The following is a 23,039-nucleotide window of genomic DNA, read 5'->3' as shown; positions in this document are numbered from 1 at the left end:
ATCAGCCTAGTCTCTGTACCCCCTCCAAAGCTAGTATATCCTTCCTTAAGTAAGGTGACCAAAACTGCACGCAGTACTCCAGGTGCGGCCTCACCAGTACCCTGTACAGTGCAGCAGGATCCTCCCTGCTTTTGTACTCCATCCCTCTCGCAATGTAGGCCAACATTCCATTCGCCTTCCTGATTACCTGCTGCAACTGCAAACAAACTTTTTGGGATTCATGCACAAGGAGCCCCAGGTCCCTCTGCACTGCAGCATGTTGTAATTTCTCCGCATTCAAATAATATTCCCTTTTACTGTTTTTTTTTCCAAGGTGGATGACCTCACATTTTCCGACATTGTATTCCATCTGCCAAACCTTAGCCCATTCGCTTAACCTATCTAAATCTCTGTGTCCTCTACACATCCCGCTTTCCCACTAATCTTTGTGTCATCTGCAAATTTTGTTACACTACACTCTGTCCCCTCTTCCAGGTCATCTATGTATATTGTAAACAGTTGTGGTCCCAGCACCGATCCCTGTGGCACACCACTAACCACCGATTTCCAACCCAAAAAGGACCCATTTATCCTGACTCTCTGCTTTCTGTTCGCCAGCCAATTCCTTATCCATGCTAATACATTTCCTCTGACTCCACGTACCTTTATCTTCTGCAGTAACCTTTTTGTGTGGCACGTTATCGAATGCCTTTTGGAAATCTAAATACACCACATCCATCGGTACACCTCTATACACCATGCTCGTTATATCCTCAAAGAATTCCAGTAAATTAGTTAAACATGATTTCCCCTTCATTAATCCATGTTGCGTCTGCTTGATTGCACTATTCCTATCACGATATCCCGCTATTTCTTCCTTAATGATAGCTTCAAGCATTTTCCCCACCACAGATGTTAAACTAACCAGCCTATAGTTACCTGCCTTTTGTCTGCCCCCTTTTTTAAACAGAGGCGTTACATTAGTTGCTTTCCAATCCGCTGGTACCTCCCCAGAGTCCAGAGCATTTTGGTAGATTATAACTAATGCATCTGCTATAACTTCCGCCATCTCTTTTAATACCCTGGGATGCATTTCATCAGGACCAGGGGACTTGTCTACCTTGAGTCCCATTAGCCTGTCCAGTACTACCCCCCTAGTGATAGTGATTGTCTCAAGGTCCTCCCTTCCCACATTCCTATGACCAGTAATTTTTGGCATGGTTTTTGTGTCTTCCACTGTGAAGACCAAAGCAAAATAATTGTTTAAGGTCTCAGCCATTATTAAATCCCCCTTCTCATCATCTAAGGGACCAACATTTACTTTCGTCACTCTTTTCCGTTTTATATATCGGTAAAAGCTTTTACTATCTGTTTTTATGTTTTGCGCAAGTTTACTTTCGTGATCTATCTTTCCTTTCTTTATTGCTTTCTTCGTCATTCTTTGCTGTCGTTTAACATTTTCCCAATCTTCTAGTTTCCCACTAACCTTGGCCACCTTATATGCATTGGTTTTTAATTTGATACTCTCCTTTATTTCCATGGTTATCCACGGCTAGTTATCCCTTCTCTTACCACCCTTCTTTTTCACTGGAATATATTTTTGTTGAGCACTATGAAAGAGCTCCTTAAAAGTCCTCCACTGTTCCTCAATTGTACCACCGTTTAGTCTGTGTCCCCAGTCTACTTTAGCCAACTCTGCCCTCATCCCACTGTAGTCTCCTTTGTTTAAGCATAGTACGCTCATTTGAGACACTACTTCCTCACCCTCAATCTGTATTACAAATTCAACCATACTGTGATCACTCATTCCGAGAGGATCTTTTACTCGGAGATCGTTTATTATTCCTGTCTCATTACACAGGACCAGATCTAAGATAGCTTGCTCCCTTGTAGGTTCTGTAACATACTGTTCTAAGAAACAATCCCGAATGCATTCTATGAATTTCTCCTCGAGGCTACCCCGTGCGATTTGATTTGATCAATCGATATGTAGGTTAAAATCCCCCATGATTACTGCCGTTCCTTTTTCACATGCCTCCATTATTCCCTTGATTATTGTCTGCCCCACTGTGTAGTTTTTATTTGGGAGCCTATAAACTATGCCCACCAGTGACTTTTCCCCCTTACTATCTCTAATCTCCACCCACAATGATTCAACATTTTGTTCATTAGAGCCAATATCGTCTCTCACAACTGCTCTGATATCATCCTTTATTAACAGAGCTACCCCACCTCATTTCCCTTCTTGTCTATCTTTCCGAATTGTCAGATACCCCTGTATGTTTAATTCCCAGTCTTGGCCACCCTGCAACCACGTTTCTGTAATGGCCACCAAATCATACCTATTTGTAATGATTTGTGCCGTCAACTCATTTACTTTGTTTCGAATGCTGCGTGCGTTTAGGTAAAGTGTTTTAATACTAGTTTTTAAACCATGATTTTTAGTTTTGACCCCTCCTGCAGCCCCTTTATATTCATACATATTGTCCCTTCCTATCACCTTGTGGTTTACACTTACTCTGCTCTGTTGCCTCCTGCCTTTTGCATTCTTTCTTGGAATTCTGTTCATTTGAGCTCTCGCCCACTCTAACTAGCTCAGAGCCCTCTCCTGGGTTCCCATCCCCTGCCAAGCTAGTTTAAAGCCCTCCCAACCGCACTATCAAAACCACCCGCGAGAACATTGGTCCCGTCTCGTTGAGGTGTAACCTGTCCGACTTGTACAGGTCCCACCTACCCCAGAAGCGGGTCCCAATTGTTCAGGAATCTAAAGCCCTCCCTCCTACACCAATGCCCCAGCCACGTATTTATCTGACTAGCCTTCCTATTTCTACCCTCAGTAGTATGTGGCACTGGCAGTAATCCCGAGATTACCACCTTTGAGGTCCTGGCTTTCAATCTTACTCCTCGCTCCCTAAACTCAGCTTTCAGGACCTCCCCCCTCTTTCTACCTATGTTGTTGGTACCAATGTGGACCACAACCACTGGCTGTTCCCCTTCCCTCCCCAGAATGCCCTGCAGTCGCTCAGTGACATCATTGACCCTTGCACCAGGGAGGCATTACATTTGCGGATTTCCAATCCGCTGGGACCTCTCCAGAATCCAGGGAATTTTAGAAAATTGCAGACAATGTATCCACTATCTCTGCAGCCACTTCTTTTAAGACCCGGTCCAGAGGATTTGTCCACCTTTTAGTCCCATTATTTTACTGAGTACTTTTTCTTTAGTGATAGTTATTGTTTTAAGTTCTCCCCTCCCTATAGCCCCTTGATTATGTATTTTTTTTTTAGCATTTTCTACCATGAAGACCAATACAAAATATTCCTTCAAAGTCTCTGCCATTTCTCTGTTCCCCATTATTAATTCCCCAGTCTCATCCTCCAAAGGACTAACATTTACTTTAGCTACTATCTTTCTTTTTATATACCCGTAGAAGCTCTTACTATCTGTTTTTATATTTCTTGCTAGTTTACTCTCTCAATCTATCTTCACTCTCTCAATCTATCTTCTCTCTCTCATTTTTTTAGTCGTCCTTTGCTGGTTTAAAAACATTTCCCAATCCTCTGGCCTCCCACTAAGCTTGGCAACATTGTAAACCATTGTTTTCAATTTGATCCCATCCTTTACTTCCTTAGTTAGCCACAGATGGTTCTCCCTTCTCTGAAAGTCTTTCCTTCTCACTGGAATATTTTTTTTTGAGAGTTATGAAATATCTCCTTAAATGTCTGCCATGTCTTACACTTTAATCTATTTTCCCAGTTCACTTTAGCCAACCCTGCCTTCATACCTTTGTAATCGCCTTTATTTAAGATCAGGACACTGGTTTGAGTTCCAACTTTCTCACCCTCCAACTGAATTTGAAATTCAACCATGCTGTGATCATTCTTTCCGAGAGGATCCTTTACTATGAGATCATTTATTAATCTTGTTTCATTACACAGTACCAGATCCAAGATAGCCTGCTCCCTGGTTGGTTCCGCAATGTACTGTTCAAAGAAACTATCCAAGATACACTCTATGAACTTTTCCTAAAGTTACCTTGGCTAATTTGATTTGTCCAATCAATATAAAGATTAAAATCACCCATGATTATTGCTGTACCTTTCTTACAAGCCTCCATTATTTCTTGATTTATACTCCATCCAACAGTATAGCTACTGTTAGGGGGCCATAGACTATGCTGACCTTTTCCCTTATTATTTCTTATCTCCACCCAAAATGGTTCTACATCTTGATCTTCTGAGCCAATACCATTTCTCACTACTGCATTCCTTTATTAACAGAGCTACCCACCTCCTTTTCCTTTCTGTCTATCCCTCCGAATTGTCAAATACCCCTGTATATTCAGTTCTCAGCCTTGGTCACCTTGCAACCACATCTCCGCAATGGCTATCAGATCATAGCACAAATAGATATAAATGGGTTGTTAACTTGTCTAGTTACGAATGCTGAGTGCATTCAGATAAAGAGCTTTTAATTTTGACTTTTTACCATTTTTCCTGCTTTGACCCCACTTTCTGATGCACTGTTATTTTTATATATTCTGTCAGTTCCTGTCACACTCTGGTTATCATTTCCCCCATCGCTACCCTGCTCAATTGCCTTCTCCGTTCTCTTTAACATTTTTAATTTCCGCTGACCTGAACCCTCCCCTACACTATTTAGTTTAAAGCCTTCTCTACAGCCCTAGTTATTCTATTTGCCGGGACCCTAGTCCCAGCACGGTTCAAGTGGAGCCCGTCCCAATGGAACAGCTCCCTCTTACCCCAGTACTGGCAGCTATTTACAATATACATCAATGATTTGGATGAAGGAATTGAATGTAATATCTCCAAGTTTGCAGATGACACTAAACTGGGTGGCGGTGTGGGCTGTGAGGGGGACGCTAAGAGGCTGCAGGGTGACTTGGACAGTTTAGATGAGTGGGCAAATACATGGCAGATGCAGTATAATGTGGATAAATGTGAGGTTATCCACTTTGGTGGTAAAAACAGGAGAGCTCATTATTATCTGAATAGTAACAGATTGGTAATAGGGGAGGAGGTGCATGGTACATCAATCATTGAAGGTTGGCATACAGGTACAGCAGGCGGTGAAGAAGGCAAATGGCATGTTGGCCTTCATAGCGAGAGGATTTGAATATAGGAGCAGGGAGGTCTTACTGCAGTTGTACAGGGCCTTGGTGAAGCCACACCTGGAATATTGTGTGCAGTTTTGGTCTCCTAATCTGAGGAAGGACATTCTTGCTATTGAGGGAGTACAGCGAAGATTTACCAGACTGATTCCCGGGATGACAGGACTGACATATGAAGAAAGACTGGATTAACTAGGCTTATATTCAATGGAATTTAGAAGAATGAGAGGGAATCTCATAGAAACATATAAAATTCTGATGGGATTAGACACGTTAGATGCAGGAAGAATGTTCCTGATGTTGGGGGAAGTCCAGAACCAGGGGTCACAGTCTAAGGATAAGAGGTAAGCCATTTAGGGCTGAGATGAGGAGAAACTTCTTCACTGAGAATTGTGAACCTGTGGAATTCTCTACCACAGAAAGTTGTTGGGGCCAGTTCGTTAGATATATTCAAAAGGGAGTTGGATGTGGCCCTCACGGCTAAAGGGATCAAGGGGTATGAAGAGAAAGCAGGAATGGGGTACTGAAGTTGCATGATCAGCCATGATCATATTGAATGGTGGTGCAGGCTTGAAGGGCCGAATGGCCTACTCCTGCACCTATTTTCTATGTTTCTATGAATCGGAACCCATTCCTCCCACACCAGTCTTCGAGCCATGCGTTCATCTCTGATCTTATTTACCCTATGTAAATTTGCTCGTGGCTCAGGTAATAACCCAGAGATTATTACCTTTGTGGCTCTGCTTTTTAATTTAGCCCCTAGCTTCTCATACTCCCTCAGTAGAACCTCTTTCTTTGTTATGTCTATGTCATTGGTACCCACATGGACCACGACAACTGGATCTTCCCCCTCCCACTCCAAGTTCCTCTCCAGCCCTGAGGAAATGTTCTTAACCCTTGCATCGGGCAGGCAACACAGCCTTCAGGACTCATGCTCTCGGCTGCAGAGAACAGTGTCCCCTTAACTGTACTGTCCCCTACAACTACCACATTTCTTTTTACTGCCCCCCCCACTTGAATGGCCCTCTGTTAGCTGGGGTTCCCCAATGCAATTTGGCCAGCTAGCTGTAGTTTGCACTTGCACGCCCCAATTTGTGGCCCAGAAGTGCCTTACTCCAAATATATCTACCTCATGGAAGTCCATGAATTTTGTGCTGCCCACCTGCACTGAAAAAAAACAAATACCCCCCAAAACTGGGAGATTCTGCAAATTGGAACAGCCTCCTGGGAGGGCTAAAATAATCAAAAAGAGAGAGCTGCTTCAGTATCTGCCCAATTTATGTAGCACCCCGCCCCACCTCCACAAGCAACAAAACATTGTGACTCGGGTCCTCGCCCACTCCACATCCCTCAGCCCCTCACCTCCGTCATTACCAAGTTCCACTGATTCCCTGTGCCCTGATAAGATCCTTGTGCAGGCATTCAAATCATTCTGTGGACTCACCCCTCCCTGCCGAAGTCAACTCATCCAGATGCAGGTCACTGGATGCACCCTCTACTCCTCTGACATTGGCTTACACCTCATTTCTCCCATCCGCTCCCTGCCTCTGCTGCACCATTGGTCAGCTTCCCATCAGTCACAATGCCTCTGCTCTCTGAACCTCCCTCCTCCTCATTATCTCCCTCCCCCTCATTATCTCCCTCTCCCTCATTATCTCCCTCCCTGCTTAACTCTCTTCTCTTTGACTGCATTTTTCCTCTCCTAACCTATATTTACTACTTGTTCTGACGAAGGGTCATCGACCTGAAACATTAACTTTGTTTCTCTCTCCACAGATGCTGCCTGACCTGCTGAGTATTTCCAGCATTTTCTGCTTTCACTTCAGATTTTCAGCAACTGCAGTATTTTGCTGCTGTTTTGTCTCTTGCTCAGTGTCTACTCTTTGTCCACTGTCCTGTAAAGCACTTTGAGATGTGAGGAACATTCTTGGAATACAAGTTGTTGTTGCGATGTGGCTTGGTGAGACACTGGAGGGTGATTGTGGAACTATACCCTAGCAAGGGGTCAATACCCACAGGAAAGGAGGAGTGGGCATGGGAGAAAATTAGCGAGACAAAGAGAAAAATGATTCTCATCATGCTGATTGCGATATAAGTCTGTGCTGAGGTTGCTGCTTCACTTATACTGTCCACTAGAGGGAGCCATGGCATTTTTCGAGTAAGCTGCTCATTACGTGTTTCCCGAAGACAAGACTGGATGCTTTTTGTGTAAAGTCCTGTCCCCTCAGTACAGATTCACATGGGGCATGTAGTGAAGTCAAGGTCACTCTGGACCTGCACCTTTATTTCACAGCTCTGGAATGTTACACTTGCCTGAGACCTGTCCTTATATACCTGTCTCTTGCAAGTGCACCCCTGGTGGTAAGGTATGCTGGTGGTTACAGGTCATATCTTCACAGTCATGTATAGCATGTTAGGATACAGTTATATATAATAATGTAAGATACATGACATGACCCTCCCCCAAGGTCTTATTGTCTTTATAGGTTCAGTCTCTCAGGTGGTCTACGCTCTCGCGTGGAGCGTCTGAGTTGTGGTTCAGTTGTTTGCCTTGGTGTCTGTTTTTCTTTGGGTGTGGTTGCTGGTATCTCGCCTGGGCTGTCTGTTTCGATTGGTGTGATTGTTGTTGACTCACCTGGGCTGTCTGTTGGGATTGCCCTTTCCTCAGGTTGTTCCCTCTGTCTGTCCACCAGGTGTGGTGCGAGTTCCACATTGTAGTCTGCCTCTGGCTCCGCAGTGTTGTTGGTAAATCTGCTTTTGACTTGGTCTACATGCCTCCGGCAGGTTTTGCCATTGTCCATTTGTACTACCAGTAGCCTGTTTCCTTCCTTGCCCGTTACTGTCCCTGCAAGCCATTTAGGACCCCTGCCATAGTTTAGTACAAACACTTTGTCCCCTATCTCATTCCATCTCCCCCTCGAATTTCTGTCATGGTACTCAGTCAGCTTACGGCGCTTTGCCTCAACGATTTCGTGCATGTCTGGGAGGATTAATGAGAGCCTTGTTTTTAAAGTCCTTTTCATCAACAGTTGCGCGGGGGGGATCCCAGTCAGTGAGTGCGGACGAGATCTGTATGCCAGCAGCAGTCGCGACAGGCGACCCTGCAGCATGGGACCTTGGATTTTAATCATGCCTTGTTTAATGATTTGCACTGCTCTCTCTGCCTGGCCGTTGGAGGCCGGCTTGAACGGTGCCGTCTTGACGTGATTTATGCCGTGGTCAATTATAAAGTCTTGGAATTCTGCGCTGGTGAAGCACGGACCATTGTCACTGACCAATATGTCAGGGATTCTGTTGCGAGGCTCTCCACAGTGGTGGAGGTTGTGCTCGAGTTTAAAATGGTGCATTCGATCCAATTTGAAAATGCATCTACAACTACGAGGAACATTTTGCCCATGAATGGGCCCGCATAGTCTACGTGCACCCGCGACCACAGTTTGGTAGGCCAGGGGCTCAGTGGAGCCTCCCTGGGGGCATTGCTGAGTTGGGCACAAATGGTGCACCTTCGGACGCAGAGCTCCAAGTCCGCGTCAATACCAGGCCACCAGACGTGGGATCTGGCTATGGCCTTCATGAGAACGATCGCCGGGTGCTCGCGGTGGAGCTCCCGGACAAATGCCTCTCTGCCTCACAGAGGCATGACTACTCGGCTGCCCCAACTCAGGCAGTCTGCTTGTAGTGATAGCTCATGCATGCGCCTGTGAAAGGGTTTTAATTCCTTGGGGCAGGCATCGCGAGCCTCTGCCCAGTCACCGGTTAGGACACATCTTTTTACTAAGGATAATGTGGGGTCGCTGGCTGGCCGGCCAGGCTCTGATTTGGCGAGCCGTCATGGGCGACCCTGTGGTCTCAAAGGCATTGATTGCCATGACTATCTCACAGTCCTGTTCGTCAGACCCTTCCGTGGTTGCCAGGGGTAGCCTGCTGAGCGCGTCGGCACAGTTGTCTGTGCCTGGCCTGTGCCTTATGGTATAGGCGTAGGACGCCAGTATGAGTGCCCACCGTTGAATTCGTGCTGAGGCGTTGGCTTTTATTGCCTTGCTCTCAGATAGGAGGGATGTGAGGGGCTTGTGGTCGGTTTCTAACGCCAACTTGGCGCCGAAAAGGTATTGGTGCATCTTTTTGACACTGTACACGTACGCGAGCGCCTCCTTTTCTACCATTCCGTACCCGCGCTCCGCCCGCGAAACTGACCTGAAGGCATGAGCTATGGGTTGTAATTTGCCCGCACTATTGACATGTTGCAAAACGCACCTGACCCCATACGCTGATGCATTGCATGTGAGAACTAGCTTTTTACCTGGGTCAAAGAAAGTCAAAACACTGTTGGAACACAGAAGGTTGCGTGCCTTATTGAAGGCGCGTTCCTGGGTGTCCCCCCAAAACCAATCGCACCCCTTCCTGAGTAGCACGTGAAGAGGCTCCAGCAGCGTGCTAAAGTTCTGCATAAAGTTCACAAAGTAATTGATTAGCCTGAGAAAGGTGCGCAGTTCTGAGACATTCCGGACCTGGGTGCCAGGCGAATTGCTTCTGTTTTGGACTCTGTTGCGCGGATTCCATCAGCGGCAATCCTTCTGCCCAAAAATTCAACCTCGGGTGCAAGAAACAGCACTTGGATTTCTTGACTCGTAGATCCAACCGCTTTAGTACTTCCTCCAAATTACGGAGATGGGAGTCGGTGTCCCTGCCCGTGATAAATATGTCGTCTTGAAATACAACCGTCCCAGGGATGGACTTGAGCAGACTCTCCATGTTGCGCTGGAATATGGCAGTGCTCTCCACTCTCCCATCCTGTGACAGTGGGAACTGGTGCTCTCCAGTCTCTGTCCTGTGACAGTTGGAACTGGTGCTCTCCAGTCTCTCTCCTGTGACAGTTGGAACTGGTTCTCTCCAATCTCTCTCCTGTGACAGTTGGAACTGGTGCTCTCCACTCTCTGTCCTGTGACAGTTGGAACTGGTGCTCTCCACTCTCTGTCCTGTGACAGTTGGAACTGGTGCTCTCCACTCTCCCATCCTGTGACAGTGGGAACTGGTGCTCTCCACTCTCTCTCCTGTGACAGTTGGAACTGGTGCTCTCCACTCTCTGTCCTGTGACAGTGGGAACTGGTGCTCTCCACTCTCTCTCCTGTGACAGTTTGAACTGGTGCTCTCCACTCTCCCGTCCTGTGACAGTTGGAACTGGTGCTCTCCACTCTCCCGTCCTGTGACAGTGGGAACTGGTGCTCTCCACTCTCTGTCCTGTGACAGTTTGAACTGGTGCTCTCCACTCTCCCGTCCTGTGACAGTGGGAACTGGTGCTCTCCACTCTCTGTCCTGTGACAGTTGGAACTGGTGCTCTCCACTCTCTGTCCTGTGACAGTTGGAACTGGTGCTCTCCACTCTCTGTCCTGTGACAGTTGGAACTGGTGCTCTCCACTCTCTGTCCTGTGACAGTTTGAACTGGTGCTCTCCACTCTCCCGTCCTGTGACAGTGGGAACTGGTGCTCTCCACTCTCTGTCCTGTGACAGTTGGAACTGGTGCTCTCCACTCTCTGTCCTGTGACAGTTGGAACTGGTGCTCTCCACTCTCTCTCCTGTGACAGTTTGAACTGGTGCTCTCCACTCTCTCTCCTGTGACAGTTGGAACTGGTGCTCTCCACTCTCTCTCCTGTGACAGTGGGAACTGGTGCTCTCCACTCTCTCTCCTGTGACAGTTGGAACTGGTGCTCTCCACTCTCTCTCCTGTGACAGTGGGAACTGGTGCTCTCCACTCTCTGTCCTGTGACAGTTGGAACTGGTGCTCTCCACTCTCTCTCCTGTGACAGTGGGAACTGGTGCTCTCCACTCTCTGTCCTGTGACAGTGGGAACTGGTGCTCTCCACTCTCTGTCCTGTGACAGTGGGAACTGGTGCTCTCCACTCTCTCTGTCCTGTGACAGTTTGAACTGGTGCTCTACACTCCCGTCCTGTGACAGTTGGAACTGGTGCTCTCCACTCTCTGTCCTGTGACAGTGGGAACTGGTGCTCTCCACTTTCTGTCCTGTGACAGTGGGAACTGGTGCTCTCCACTCTCTGTCCTGTGACAGTGGGAACTGGTGCTCTCCACTCTCTCTGTCCTGTGACAGTTTGAACTGGTGCTCTACACTCCCGTCCTGTGACAGTTGGAACTGGTGCTCTCCACTCTCCCGTCCTGTGACAGTTGGAACTGGTGCTCTCCACTCTCTGTCCTGTGACAGTTGGAACTGGTGCTCTCCACTCTCTGTCCTGTGACAGTTGGAACTGGTGCTCTCCACTCTCTGTCCTGTGACAGTTGGAACTGGTGCTCTCCACTCTCTGTCCTGTGACAGTGGGAACTGGTGCTCTCCACTCTCTGTCCTGTGACAGTGGGAACTGGTGCTCTCCACTCTCTCTCCTGTGACAGTTGGAACTGGTGCTCTCCACTCTCCCATCCTGTGACAGTTGGAACTGGTGCTCTCCACTCTCTGTCCTGTGACAGTTGGAACTGGTGCTCTCCACTCTCCCGTCCTGTGACAGTTGGAACTGGTGCTCTCCACTCTCTGTCCTGTGACAGTGGGAACTGGTGCTCTACACTCTCCCATCCTGTGACAGTTGGAACTGGTGCTCTCCACTCTCTGTCCTGTGACAGTTGGAACTGGTGCTCTCCACTCTCCCGTCCTGCGACAGTTGGAACTGGTGCTCTCCACTCTCTGTCCTGTGACAGTTGGAACTGGTGCTCTACACTCTCCCATCCTGTGACAGTTGGAACTGGTGCTCTCCACTCTCTGTCCTGTGACAGTTGGAACTGGTGCTCTACACTCTCCCATCCTGCGACAGTTGGAACTGGTGCTCTCCACTCTCCCGTCCTGCGACAGTTGGAACTGGTGCTCTCCACTCTCTGTCCTGTGACAGTTGGAACTGGTGCTCTACACTCTCCCATCCTGCGACAGTTGGAACTGGTGCTCTCCACTCTCTGTCCTGTGACAGTTGGAACTGGTGCTCTCCACTCTCCCGTCCTGCGACAGTTGGAACTGGTGCTCTCCACTCTCTGTCCTGTGACAGTTGGAACTGGTGCTCTCCACTCTCTGTCCTGTGACAGTTTGAACTGGTGTTCTCCACTCCCTGTCCTGTGACAGTTGGAACTGATGCTCTCCACTCTCCCGTCCTGTGACAGTGGGAACTGGTGCTCTCCACTCTCTCTCCTGTGACAGTGGGAACTGGTGCTCTCCACTCTCTCTCCTGTGACAGTTGGAACTGGTGCTCTCCACTCTCTCTCCTGTGACAGTTGGAACTGGTGCTCTCCACTCTCTCTCCTGCGACAGTTGGAGCTGGTGCTCTCCACTCTCTCTCCTGTGACAGTTTGAACTGGTGTTCTCCACTCTCTCTCCTGTGACAGTTGGAACTGGTGTTCTCCACTCTCTCTCCTGTGACAGTTGGAACTGGTGCTCTCCACTCTCTGTCCTGTGACAGTTGGAACTGGTGCTCTCCACTCTCCCGTCCTGTGACAGTTTGAACTGGTGCTCTCCACTCTCTCTCCTGTGACAGTTGGAACTGGAGCTCTCCACTCTCTGTCCTGTGACAGTTGGAACTGGTGCTCTCCACTCTCCCGTCCTGTGACAGTTGGAACTGGTGCTCTCCACTCTCCCGTCCTGTGACAGTTGGAACTGGTGCTCTCCACTCTCCCGTCCTGTGACAGTGGGAACTGGCGCTCTCCACTCTCTCTCCTGTGACAGTTGGAACTGGTGCTCTCCACTCTCCCGTCCTGTGACAGTGGGAACTGGCGCTCTCCACTCTCTCTCCTGTGACAGTTGGAACTGGTGCTCTCCACTCTCTGTCCTGTGACAGTTGGAACTAGTGCTCTCCACTCTCCCGTCCTGTGACAGTTTGAACTGGTGCTCTCCACTCTCCCGTCCTGTGACAGTTGGAGCTGGTGCTCTCCACTCTCTCTCCTGTGACAGTTGGAACTGGTGCTCTCCACTCTCTGTCCTGTGACAGTGGGAACTGGTGCTCTCCACTCTCTCTCCTGTGACAGTTGGAACTGGTGCTCTCCACTCTCCCGTCCTGTGACAGTTGGAACTGGTGCTCTCCACTCTCCCGTCCTGTGACAGTTTGAACTGGTGCTCTCCACTCTCTCTGCTGTGACAGTTTGAACTGGTGTTCTCCACTCTCTGTCCTGTGACAGTTGGAACTGGTGCTCTCCACTCTCCCGTCCTGTGACAGTGGGAACTGGTGCTCTCCACTCTCTCTCCTGTGACAGTTTGAACTGGTGCTCTCCACTCTCTGTCCTGTGACAGTGGGAACTGGTGCTCTCCACTCTCTCTCCTGTGACAGTGGGAACTGGTGCTCTCCACTCTCTCTCCTGTGACAGTTTGAACTGGTGTTCTCCACTCCCTGTCCTGTGACAGTTTGAACTGGTGCTCTCCACTCTCTCTCCTGTGACAGTTTGAACTGGTGCTCTCCACTCTCTCTCCTGTGACAGTTTGAACTGGTGTTCTCCAATCCCTGTCCTGTGACAGTTTGAACTGGTGCTCTCCACTCTCTCTCCTGTGACAGTTTGAACTGGTGCTCTCCACTCTCTGTCCTGTGTCAGTTGGAACTGGTGCTCTCCACTCTCTGTCCTGTGACAGTGGGAACTGGTGCTCTCCACTCTCTCTCCTGTGACAGTTGGAGCTGGTGCTCTCCACTCTCCCGTCCTGTGACAGTTGGAACTGGTGCTCTCCACTCTCTGTCCTGTGACAGTTGGAACTGGTGCTCTCCACTCTCCCGTCCTGTGACAGTGGGAACTGGTGCTCTCCACTCTCCCATCCTGTGACAGTTGGAACTGGTGCTCTCCACTCTCTCTCCTGTGACAGTGGGAACTGGTGCTCTCCACTCACTGTCCTGTGACAGTTGGAACTGGTGCTCTCCACTCTCTCTCCTGTGACAGTTGGAACTGGTGCTCTCCACTCTCTGTCCTGTGACAGTTGGAGCTGGTGCTCTCCACTCTCTGTCCTGTGACAGTTGGAACTGGTGCTCTCCACTCTCTGTCCTGTGACAGTTGGAACTGGTGCTCTCCACTCTCCCATCCTGTGACAGTTGGAACTGGTGCTCTCCACTCTCCCGTCCTGTGACAGTTGGAACTGGTGCTCGCCACTCTCTGTCCTGTGACAGTTGGAACTGGTGCTCTCCACTCTCTGTCCTGTGACAGTTGGAGCTGGTGCTCTCCACTCTCTCTCCTGTGACAGTTGGAACTGGTGCTCTCCACTCTCTGTCCTGTGACAGTTTGAACTGGTGCTCTCCACTCTCTGTCCTGTGACAGTTGGAACTGGTGCTCTCCACTCTCTGTCCTGTGACAGTTGGAACTGGTGCTCTCCACTCTCTGTCCTGTGACAGTTTGAACTGGTGCTCTCCACTCTCCCGTCTTGTGACAGTTGGAACTGGTGCTCTCCACTCTCCCGTCCTGTGACAGTTTGAACTGGTGCTCTCCACTCTCCCGTCCTGTGACAGTTGGAACTGGTGCTCTCCACTCTCCCGTCCTGTGACAGTTTGAACTGGTGCTCTCCACTCTCCCGTCCTGTGACAGTTGGAACTGGTGCTCTCCACTCTCTGTCCTGTGACAGTTTGAACTGGTGCTCTCCACTCTCTGTCCTGTGACAGTTTGAACTGGTGCTCTCCACTCTCCCGTCCTGTGACAGTTGGAACTGGTGCTCTCCACTCTCTCTCCTGTGACAGTGGGAACTGGTGCTCTCCACTCTCTCTCCTGTGACAGTTGGAACTGGTGCTCTCCACTCTCTGTCCTGTGACAGTGGGAACTGGTGCTCTCCACTCTCTGTCCTGTGACAGTGGGAACTGGTGCTCTCCACTCTCTGTCCTGTGACAGTTGGAACTGGTGCTCTCCACTCTCTCTCCTGTGACAGTGGGAACTGGTGCTCTCCACTCTCTCTCCTGTGACAGTGGGAACTGGTGCTCTCCACTCTCTGTCCTGTGACAGTGGGAACTGGTGCTCTCCACTCTCTGTCCTGTGACAGTGGGAACTGGTGCTCTCCACTCTCTGTCCTGTGACAGTGGGAACTGGTGCTCTCCACTCTCTCTCCTGCGACAGTTTGAACTGGTGCTCTCCACTCTCTGTCCTGTGACAGTGGGAACTGGTGCTCTCCACTCTCTCTCCTGTGACAGTTGGAACTGGTGCTCTCCACTCTCTCTCCTGTGACAGTTGGAACTGGTGCTCTCCACGCTCTGTCCTGTGACAGTTGGAACTGGTGCTCTCCACTCTCTGTCCTGTGACAGTTGGAACTGGTGCTCTCCACTCTCTGTCCTGTGACAGTTTGAACTGGTGCTCTCCACTCTCTGTCCTGTGACAGTTGGAACTGGTGCTCTCCACTCTCCCGTCCTGTGACAGTTGGAACTGGTGCTCTCCACTCTCTGTCCTGTGACAGTTGAACTGGTGCTCTCCACTCTCTCTCCTGTGACAGTGGGAACTGATGCTCTCCACTCTCTCTCCTGTGACAGTTGGAACTGGTGCTCTCCACGCTCTGTCCTGTGACAGTTGGAACTGGTGCTCTCCACTCTCTGTCCTGTGACAGTTGGAACTGGTGCTCTCCACTCTCTCTCCTGTGACAGTTGGAACTGGTGCTCTCCACTCTCTGTCCTGTGACAGTTTGAACTGGTGCTCTCCACTCTCTGTAGTGTGACAGTTGGAACTGGTGCTCTCCACTCTCCCGTCCTGTGACAGTTGGAACTGGTGCTCTCCACTCTCTGTCCTGTGACAGTTGAACTGGTGCTCTCCACTCTCTCTCCTGTGACAGTGGGAACTGATGCTCTCCACTCTCTCTCCTGTGACAGTTTGAACTGGTGCTCTCCACTCTCTGTCCTGTGACAGTTGGAACTGGTGCTCTCCACTCTCCCGTCCTGTGACAGTTGGAACTGGTGCTCTCCACTCTCTGTCCTGTGACAGTTGGAACTGGTGCTCTCCACTGCCTGTCCTGTGACAGTTGGAACTGGTGCTCTCCACTGCCTGTCCTGTGACAGTTGGAACTGGTGCTCTCCACTCTCTGTCCTGTGACAGTTGGAACTGGTGCTCTCCACTCTCTGTCCTGTGACAGTTGGAACTGGTGCTCTCCACTCTCTCTCACTGACAGTTGGAACTGGTGCTCTCCACTCTCTGTCCTGTGACAGTTGGAACTGGTGCTCTCCACTCTCTCTCCTGTGACAGTTGGAACTGGTGTTCTCCACTCTCCCATCCTGTGACAGTTGGAACTGGTGCTCTCCACTCTCTCTCCTGTGACAGTTGGAACTGGTGCTCTCCACTCTCTCTCACTGACAGTTGGAACTGGTGCTCTCCACTCTCCCGTCCTGTGACAGTTGGAACTGGTGCTCTCCACTCTCTCTCCTGTGACAGTTGGAACTGGTGCTCTCCACTCTCTCTCACTGACAGTTGGAACTGGTGCTCTCCACTCTCTCTCCTGCGACAGTTGGAACTGGTGCTCTCCACTCTCTGTCCTGTGACAGTTGGAACTGGTGCTCTCCACTCTCCCATCCTGTGACAGTTGGAACTGGTGCTCTCCACTCTCTGTCCTGTGACAGTTGGAACTGGTGCTCTCCACTCTCTGTCCTGTGACCGTTGAACTGGTGCTCTCCACTCTCTGTCCTGTGACAGTTGGAACTGGTGCTCTCCACTCTCTGTCCTGTGACAGTGGGAACTGGTGCTCTCCACTCTCTGTCCTGTGACAGTTGGAACTGGTGCTCTCCACTCTCTGTCCTGTGACAGTTGGAACTGGTGCTCTCCACTCTCTGTCCTGTGACAGTTGGAACTGGTGCTCTCCACTCTCCCGTCCTGTGACAGTTGGAACTGGTGCTCTCCACTCTCCCGTCCTGTGACAGTTGGAACTGGTGCTCTCCACTCTCTGTCCTGTGACAGTTGGAACTGGTGCTCTCCACTCTCTGTCCTGTGACAGTGGGAACTGGTGCTCTCCACTCTCTCTCTCCTGTGACAGTTGGAACTGGTGCTCTCCACTCTCTCTCCTGTGACAGTTGGAACTGGTGCTCTCCACTCTCTCTCCTGTGACAGTTGGAACTGGTGCTCTCCACTCTCTCTCCTGTGACAGTTGGAACTGGTGCTCTCCACTCTCTCTCCTGTGACAGTTGGAACTGGTGCTCTCCACTCTCTGTCCTGTGACAGTTGGAACTGGTGCTCTCCACTCTCTGTCCTGTGACAGTTTGAACTGGTGCTCTCCACTCTCTGTCCTGTGACAGTTGGAACTGGTGCTCTCCACTCTCCCGTCCTGTGACAGTTGGAACTGGTGCTCTCCACTCTCTGTCCTGTGACAGTTGAACTGGTGCTCTCCACTCTCTCTCCTGTGACAGTGGGAACTGATGCTCTCCACTCTCTCTCCTGTGACAGTTTGAACTGGTGCTCTCCACTCTCTGTCCTGTGACAGTTGAACTGGTGCTCTCCACTTTCTGTCCTGTGACAGTTGGAACTGGTGCTCTCCACTCTCCCGTCCTGTGACAGTTGGAACTGGTGCTCTCCACTCTCTGTCCTGTGACAGTTGAACTGGTGCTCTCCACTCTCTCTCCTGTGACAGTGGGAACTGATGCTCTCCACTCTCTCTCCTGTGACAGTTTGAACTGGTGCTCTCCACTCTCCCATCCTGTGACAGTGGGAACTGGTGCTCCCCACTCTCTCTCCTGTGACAGTTGGAACTGGTGCTCTCCACTCTCTGTCCTGTGACAGTTGGACCTGGTGCTCTCCACTCTCCCGTCCTGTGACATTTGGAACTGGTGCTCTCCACTTTCTGTCCTGTGACAGTTGGAACTGGTGCTCTCCACTCTCCCATCCTGTGACAGTGGGAACTGGTGCTCCCCACTCTCTCTCCTGTGACAGTTGGAACTGGTGCTCTCCACTCTCTGTCCTGTGACAGTTGGAACTGGTGCTCTCCACTCTCTGTCCTGTGACAGTTGGAACTGGTGCTCTCCACTCTCTCTCACTGACAGTTGGAACTGGTGCTCTCCACTCTCCCATCCTGTGACAGTTGGAACTGGTGCTCTCCACTCTCTGTCCTGTGACAGTTGGAACTGGTGCTCTCCACTCTCTGTCCTGTGACAGTGGGAACTGGTGCTCTCCACTCTCTGTCCTGTGACAGTTGGAACTGGTGCTCTCCACTCTCCCGTCCTGTGACAGTGGGAACTGGTGCTCTCCACTCTCTCTCCTGTGACAGTTTGAACTGGTGCTCTCCACTCTCTGTCCTGTGACAGTGGGAACTGGTGCTCTCCACTCTCTCTCCTGTGACAGTTGGAACTGGTGCTCTCCACTCTCCCGTCCTGTGACAGTGGGAACTGGCGCTCTCCACTCTCTCTCCTGTGACAGTTGGAACTGGTGCTCTCCACTCTCCCGTCCTGTGACAGTGGGAACTGGCGCTCTCCACTCTCTCTCCTGTGACAGTTGGAACTGGTGCTCTCCACTCTCTGTCCTGTGACAGTTGGAACTAGTGCTCTCCACTCTCCCGTCCTGTGACAGTTTGAACTGGTGCTCTCCACTCTCCCGTCCTGTGACAGTTGGAACTGGTGCTCTCCACTCTCTCTCCTGTGACAGTTGGAACTGGTGCTCTCCACTCTCTGTCCTGTGACAGTGGGAACTGGTGCTCTCCACTCTCTCTCCTGTGACAGTGGGAACTGGTGCTCTCCACTCTCCCGTCCTGTGACAGTTGGAACTGGTGCTCTCCACTCTCCCGTCCTGTGACAGTTTGAACTGGTGCTCTCCACTCTCTCTGCTGTGACAGTTTGAACTGGTGTTCTCCACTCTCTGTCCTGTGACAGTTGGAACTGGTGCTCTCCACTCTCCCGTCCTGTGACAGTGGGAACTGGTGCTCTCCACTCTCTCTCCTGTGACAGTTTGAACTGGTGCTCTCCACTCTCTGTCCTGTGACAGTGGGAACTGGTGCTCTCCACTCTCTCTCCTGTGACAGTGGGAACTGGTGCTCTCCACTCTCTCTCCTGTGACAGTTTGAACTGGTGTTCTCCACTCCCTGTCCTGTGACAGTTTGAACTGGTGCTCTCCACTCTCTCTCCTGTGACAGTTTGAACTGGTGCTCTCCACTCTCTCTCCTGTGACAGTTTGAACTGGTGTTCTCCAATCCCTGTCCTGTGACAGTTTGAACTGGTGCTCTCCACTCTCTCTCCTGTGACAGTTTGAACTGGTGCTCTCCACTCTCTGTCCTGTGTCAGTTGGAACTGGTGCTCTCCACTCTCTGTCCTGTGACAGTGGGAACTGGTGCTCTCCACTCTCTCTCCTGTGACAGTTGGAGCTGGTGCTCTCCACTCTCCCGTCCTGTGACAGTTGGAACTGGTGCTCTCCACTCTCTGTCCTGTGACAGTTGGAACTGGTGCTCTCCACTCTCCCGTCCTGTGACAGTGGGAACTGGTGCTCTCCACTCTCCCATCCTGTGACAGTTGGAACTGGTGCTCTCCACTCTCTCTCCTGTGACAGTGGGAACTGGTGCTCTCCACTCACTGTCCTGTGACAGTTGGAACTGGTGCTCTCCACTCTCTCTCCTGTGACAGTTGGAACTGGTGCTCTCCACTCACTGTCCTGTGACAGTTGGAACTGGTGCTCTCCACTCTCTCTCCTGTGACAGTTTGAACTGGTGCTCTCCACTCTCTGTCCTGTGACAGTTGGAGCTGGTGCTCTCCACTCTCTGTCCTGTGACAGTTGGAACTGGTGCTCTCCACTCTCTGTCCTGTGACAGTTGGAACTGGTGCTCTCCACTCTCCCATCCTGTGACAGTTGGAACTGGTGCTCTCCACTCTCCCGTCCTGTGACAGTTGGAACTGGTGCTCGCCACTCTCTGTCCTGTGACAGTTGGAACTGGTGCTCTCCACTCTCTGTCCTGTGACAGTTGGAGCTGGTGCTCTCCACTCTCTCTCCTGTGACAGTTGGAACTGGTGCTCTCCACTCTCTGTCCTGTGACAGTTTGAACTGGTGCTCTCCACTCTCTGTCCTGTGACAGTTGGAACTGGTGCTCTCCACTCTCTGTCCTGTGACAGTTGGAACTGGTGCTCTCCACTCTCTGTCCTGTGACAGTTTGAACTGGTGCTCTCCACTCTCCCGTCTTGTGACAGTTGGAACTGGTGCTCTCCACTCTCCCGTCCTGTGACAGTTTGAACTGGTGCTCTCCACTCTCCCGTCCTGTGACAGTTGGAACTGGTGCTCTCCACTCTCTGTCCTGTGACAGTTTGAACTGGTGCTCTCCACTCTCCCGTCCTGTGACAGTTTGAACTGGTGCTCTCCACTCTCTGTCCTGTGACAGTGGGAACTGGTGCTCTCCACTCTCTGTCCTGTGACAGTTGGAACTGGTGCTCTCCACTCTCTGTCCTGTGACAGTGGGAACTGGTGCTCTCCACTCTCTGTCCTGTGACAGTTGGAACTGGTGCTCTCCACTCTCTGTCCTGTGACAGTTTGAACTAGTGCTCTCCACTCTCTGTCCTGTGACAGTTGGAACTGGTGCTCTCCACTCTCTGTCCTGTGACAGTTTGAACTAGTGCTCTCCACTCTCTGTCCTGTGACAGTTGGAACTGGTGCTCTCCACTCTCTGTCCTGTGACAGTTTGAACTAGTGCTCTCCACTCTCTGTCCTGTGACAGTTGGAACTGGTGCTCTCCACTCTCTGTCCTGTGACAGTTTGAACTAGTGCTCTCCACTCTCTGTCCTGTGACAGTTGGAACTGGTGCTCTCCACTCTCTGTCCTGTGACAGTTGGAACTGGTGCTCTCCACTCTCTGTCCTGTGACAGTTTGAACTGGTGCTCTCCACTCTCTGTCTTGTGACAGTTGGAACTGATGCTCTCCACTCTCTGTCCTGTGACAGTTGGAACTGGTGCTCTCCACTCTCTGTCTTGTGACAGTTGGAGCTGGTGCTTTCCACTCTCCCATCCTGTGACAGTTGGAACTGGTGCTCTCCACTCTCTGTCCTGTGACAGTTGGAACTGGTGCTCTCCACTCTCTGTCCTGTGACAGTTGGAACTGGTGCTCTCCACTCTCTGTCCTGTGACAGTGGGAACTGGTGCTCTCCACTCTCTGTCCTGTGACAGTGGGAACTGGTGCTCTCCACTCTCTGTCCTGTGACAGTTGGAACTAGTGCTCTCCACTCTCTGTCCTGTGACAGTGGGAACTGGTGCTCTCCACTCTCTGTCCTGTGACAGTTGGAACTGGTGCTCTCCACTCTCTCTCCTGTGACAGTGGGAACTGGTGCTCTCCACTCTCTCTCCTGTGACAGTGGGAACTGGTGCTCTCCACTCTCTGTCCTGTGACAGTTGGAACTGGTGCTCTCCACTCTCTCTCCTGTGACAGTGGGAACTGGTGCTCTCCACTCTCTCTCCTGTGACAGTGGGAACTGGTGCTCTCCACTCTCTGTCCTGTGACAGTGGGAACTGGTGCTCTCCACTCTCTGTCCTGTGACAGTGGGAACTGGTGCTCTCCACTCTCTGTCCTGTGACAGTGGGAACTGGTGCTCTCCACTCTCTCTCCTGCGACAGTTTGAACTGGTGCTCTCCACTCTCTGTCCTGTGACAGTGGGAACTGGTGCTCTCCACTCTCTCTCCTGTGACAGTTGGAACTGGTGCTCTCCACGCTCTGTCCTGTGACAGTTGGAACTGGTGCTCTCCACTCTCTGTCCTGTGACAGTTGGAACTGGTGCTCTCCACTCTCTGTCCTGTGACAGTTTGAACTGGTGCTCTCCACTCTCTGTCCTGTGACAGTTGGAACTGGTGCTCTCCACTCTCCCGTCCTGTGACAGTTGGAACTGGTGCTCTCCACTCTCTGTCCTGTGACAGTTGAACTGGTGCTCTCCACTCTCTCTCCTGTGACAGTGGGAACTGATGCTCTCCACTCTCTCTCCTGTGACAGTTGGAACTGGTGCTCTCCACGCTCTGTCCTGTGACAGTTGGAACTGGTGCTCTCCACTCTCTCTCCTGTGACAGTTGGAACTGGTGCTCTCCACTCTCTGTCCTGTGACAGTTTGAACTGGTGCTCTCCACTCTCTGTCCTGTGACAGTTGGAACTGGTGCTCTCCACTCTCCCGTCCTGTGACAGTTGGAACTGGTGCTCTCCACTCTCTGTCCTGTGACAGTTGAACTGGTGCTCTCCACTCTCTGTCCTGTGACAGTTGGAACTGGTGCTCTCCACTCTCTGTCCTGTGACAGTTGGAACTGGTGCTCTCCACTCTCTCTCCTGTGACAGTGGGAACTGATGCTCTCCACTCTCTCTCCTGTGACAGTTTGAACTGGTGCTCTCCACTCTCTGTCCTGTGACAGTTGGAACTGGTGCTCTCCACTCTCCCGTCCTGTGACAGTTGGAACTGGTGCTCTCCACTCTCTGTCCTGTGACAGTGGGAACTGGTGCTCTCCACACTCTGTCCTGTGACAGTTGGAACTGGTGCTCTCCACTCTCTGTCCTGTGACAGTTGGAACTGGTGCTCTCCACTGCCTGTCCTGTGACAGTTGGAACTGGTGCTCTCCACTGCCTGTCCTGTGACAGTTGGAACTGGTGCTCTCCACTCTCTGTCCTGTGACAGTTGGAACTGGTGCTCTCCACTCTCTGTCCTGTGACAGTTGGAACTGGTGCTCTCCACTCTCTCTCACTGACAGTTGGAACTGGTGCTCTCCACTCTCTGTCCTGTGACAGTTGGAACTGGTGCTCTCCACTCTCCCATCCTGTGACAGTTGGAACTGGTGCTCTCCACTCTCTCTCCTGTGACAGTTGGAACTGGTGCTCTCCACTCTCTCTCACTGACAGTTGGAACTGGTGCTCTCCACTCTCCCGTCCTGTGACAGTTGGAACTGGTGCTCTCCACTCTCTCTCCTGTGACAGTTGGAACTGGTGCTCTCCACTCTCTCTCACTGACAGTTGGAACTGGTGCTCTCCACTCTCTCTCCTGCGACAGTTGGAACTGGTGCTCTCCACTCTCTGTCCTGTGACAGTTGGA

Source organism: Pristiophorus japonicus, chromosome 1 (assembly GCF_044704955.1).
Source record: "Pristiophorus japonicus isolate sPriJap1 chromosome 1, sPriJap1.hap1, whole genome shotgun sequence".
In the NCBI taxonomy this organism is placed as follows: domain Eukaryota; kingdom Metazoa; phylum Chordata; class Chondrichthyes; family Pristiophoridae; genus Pristiophorus; species Pristiophorus japonicus.
Note: the sequence above shows the minus strand (reverse complement) of the source record.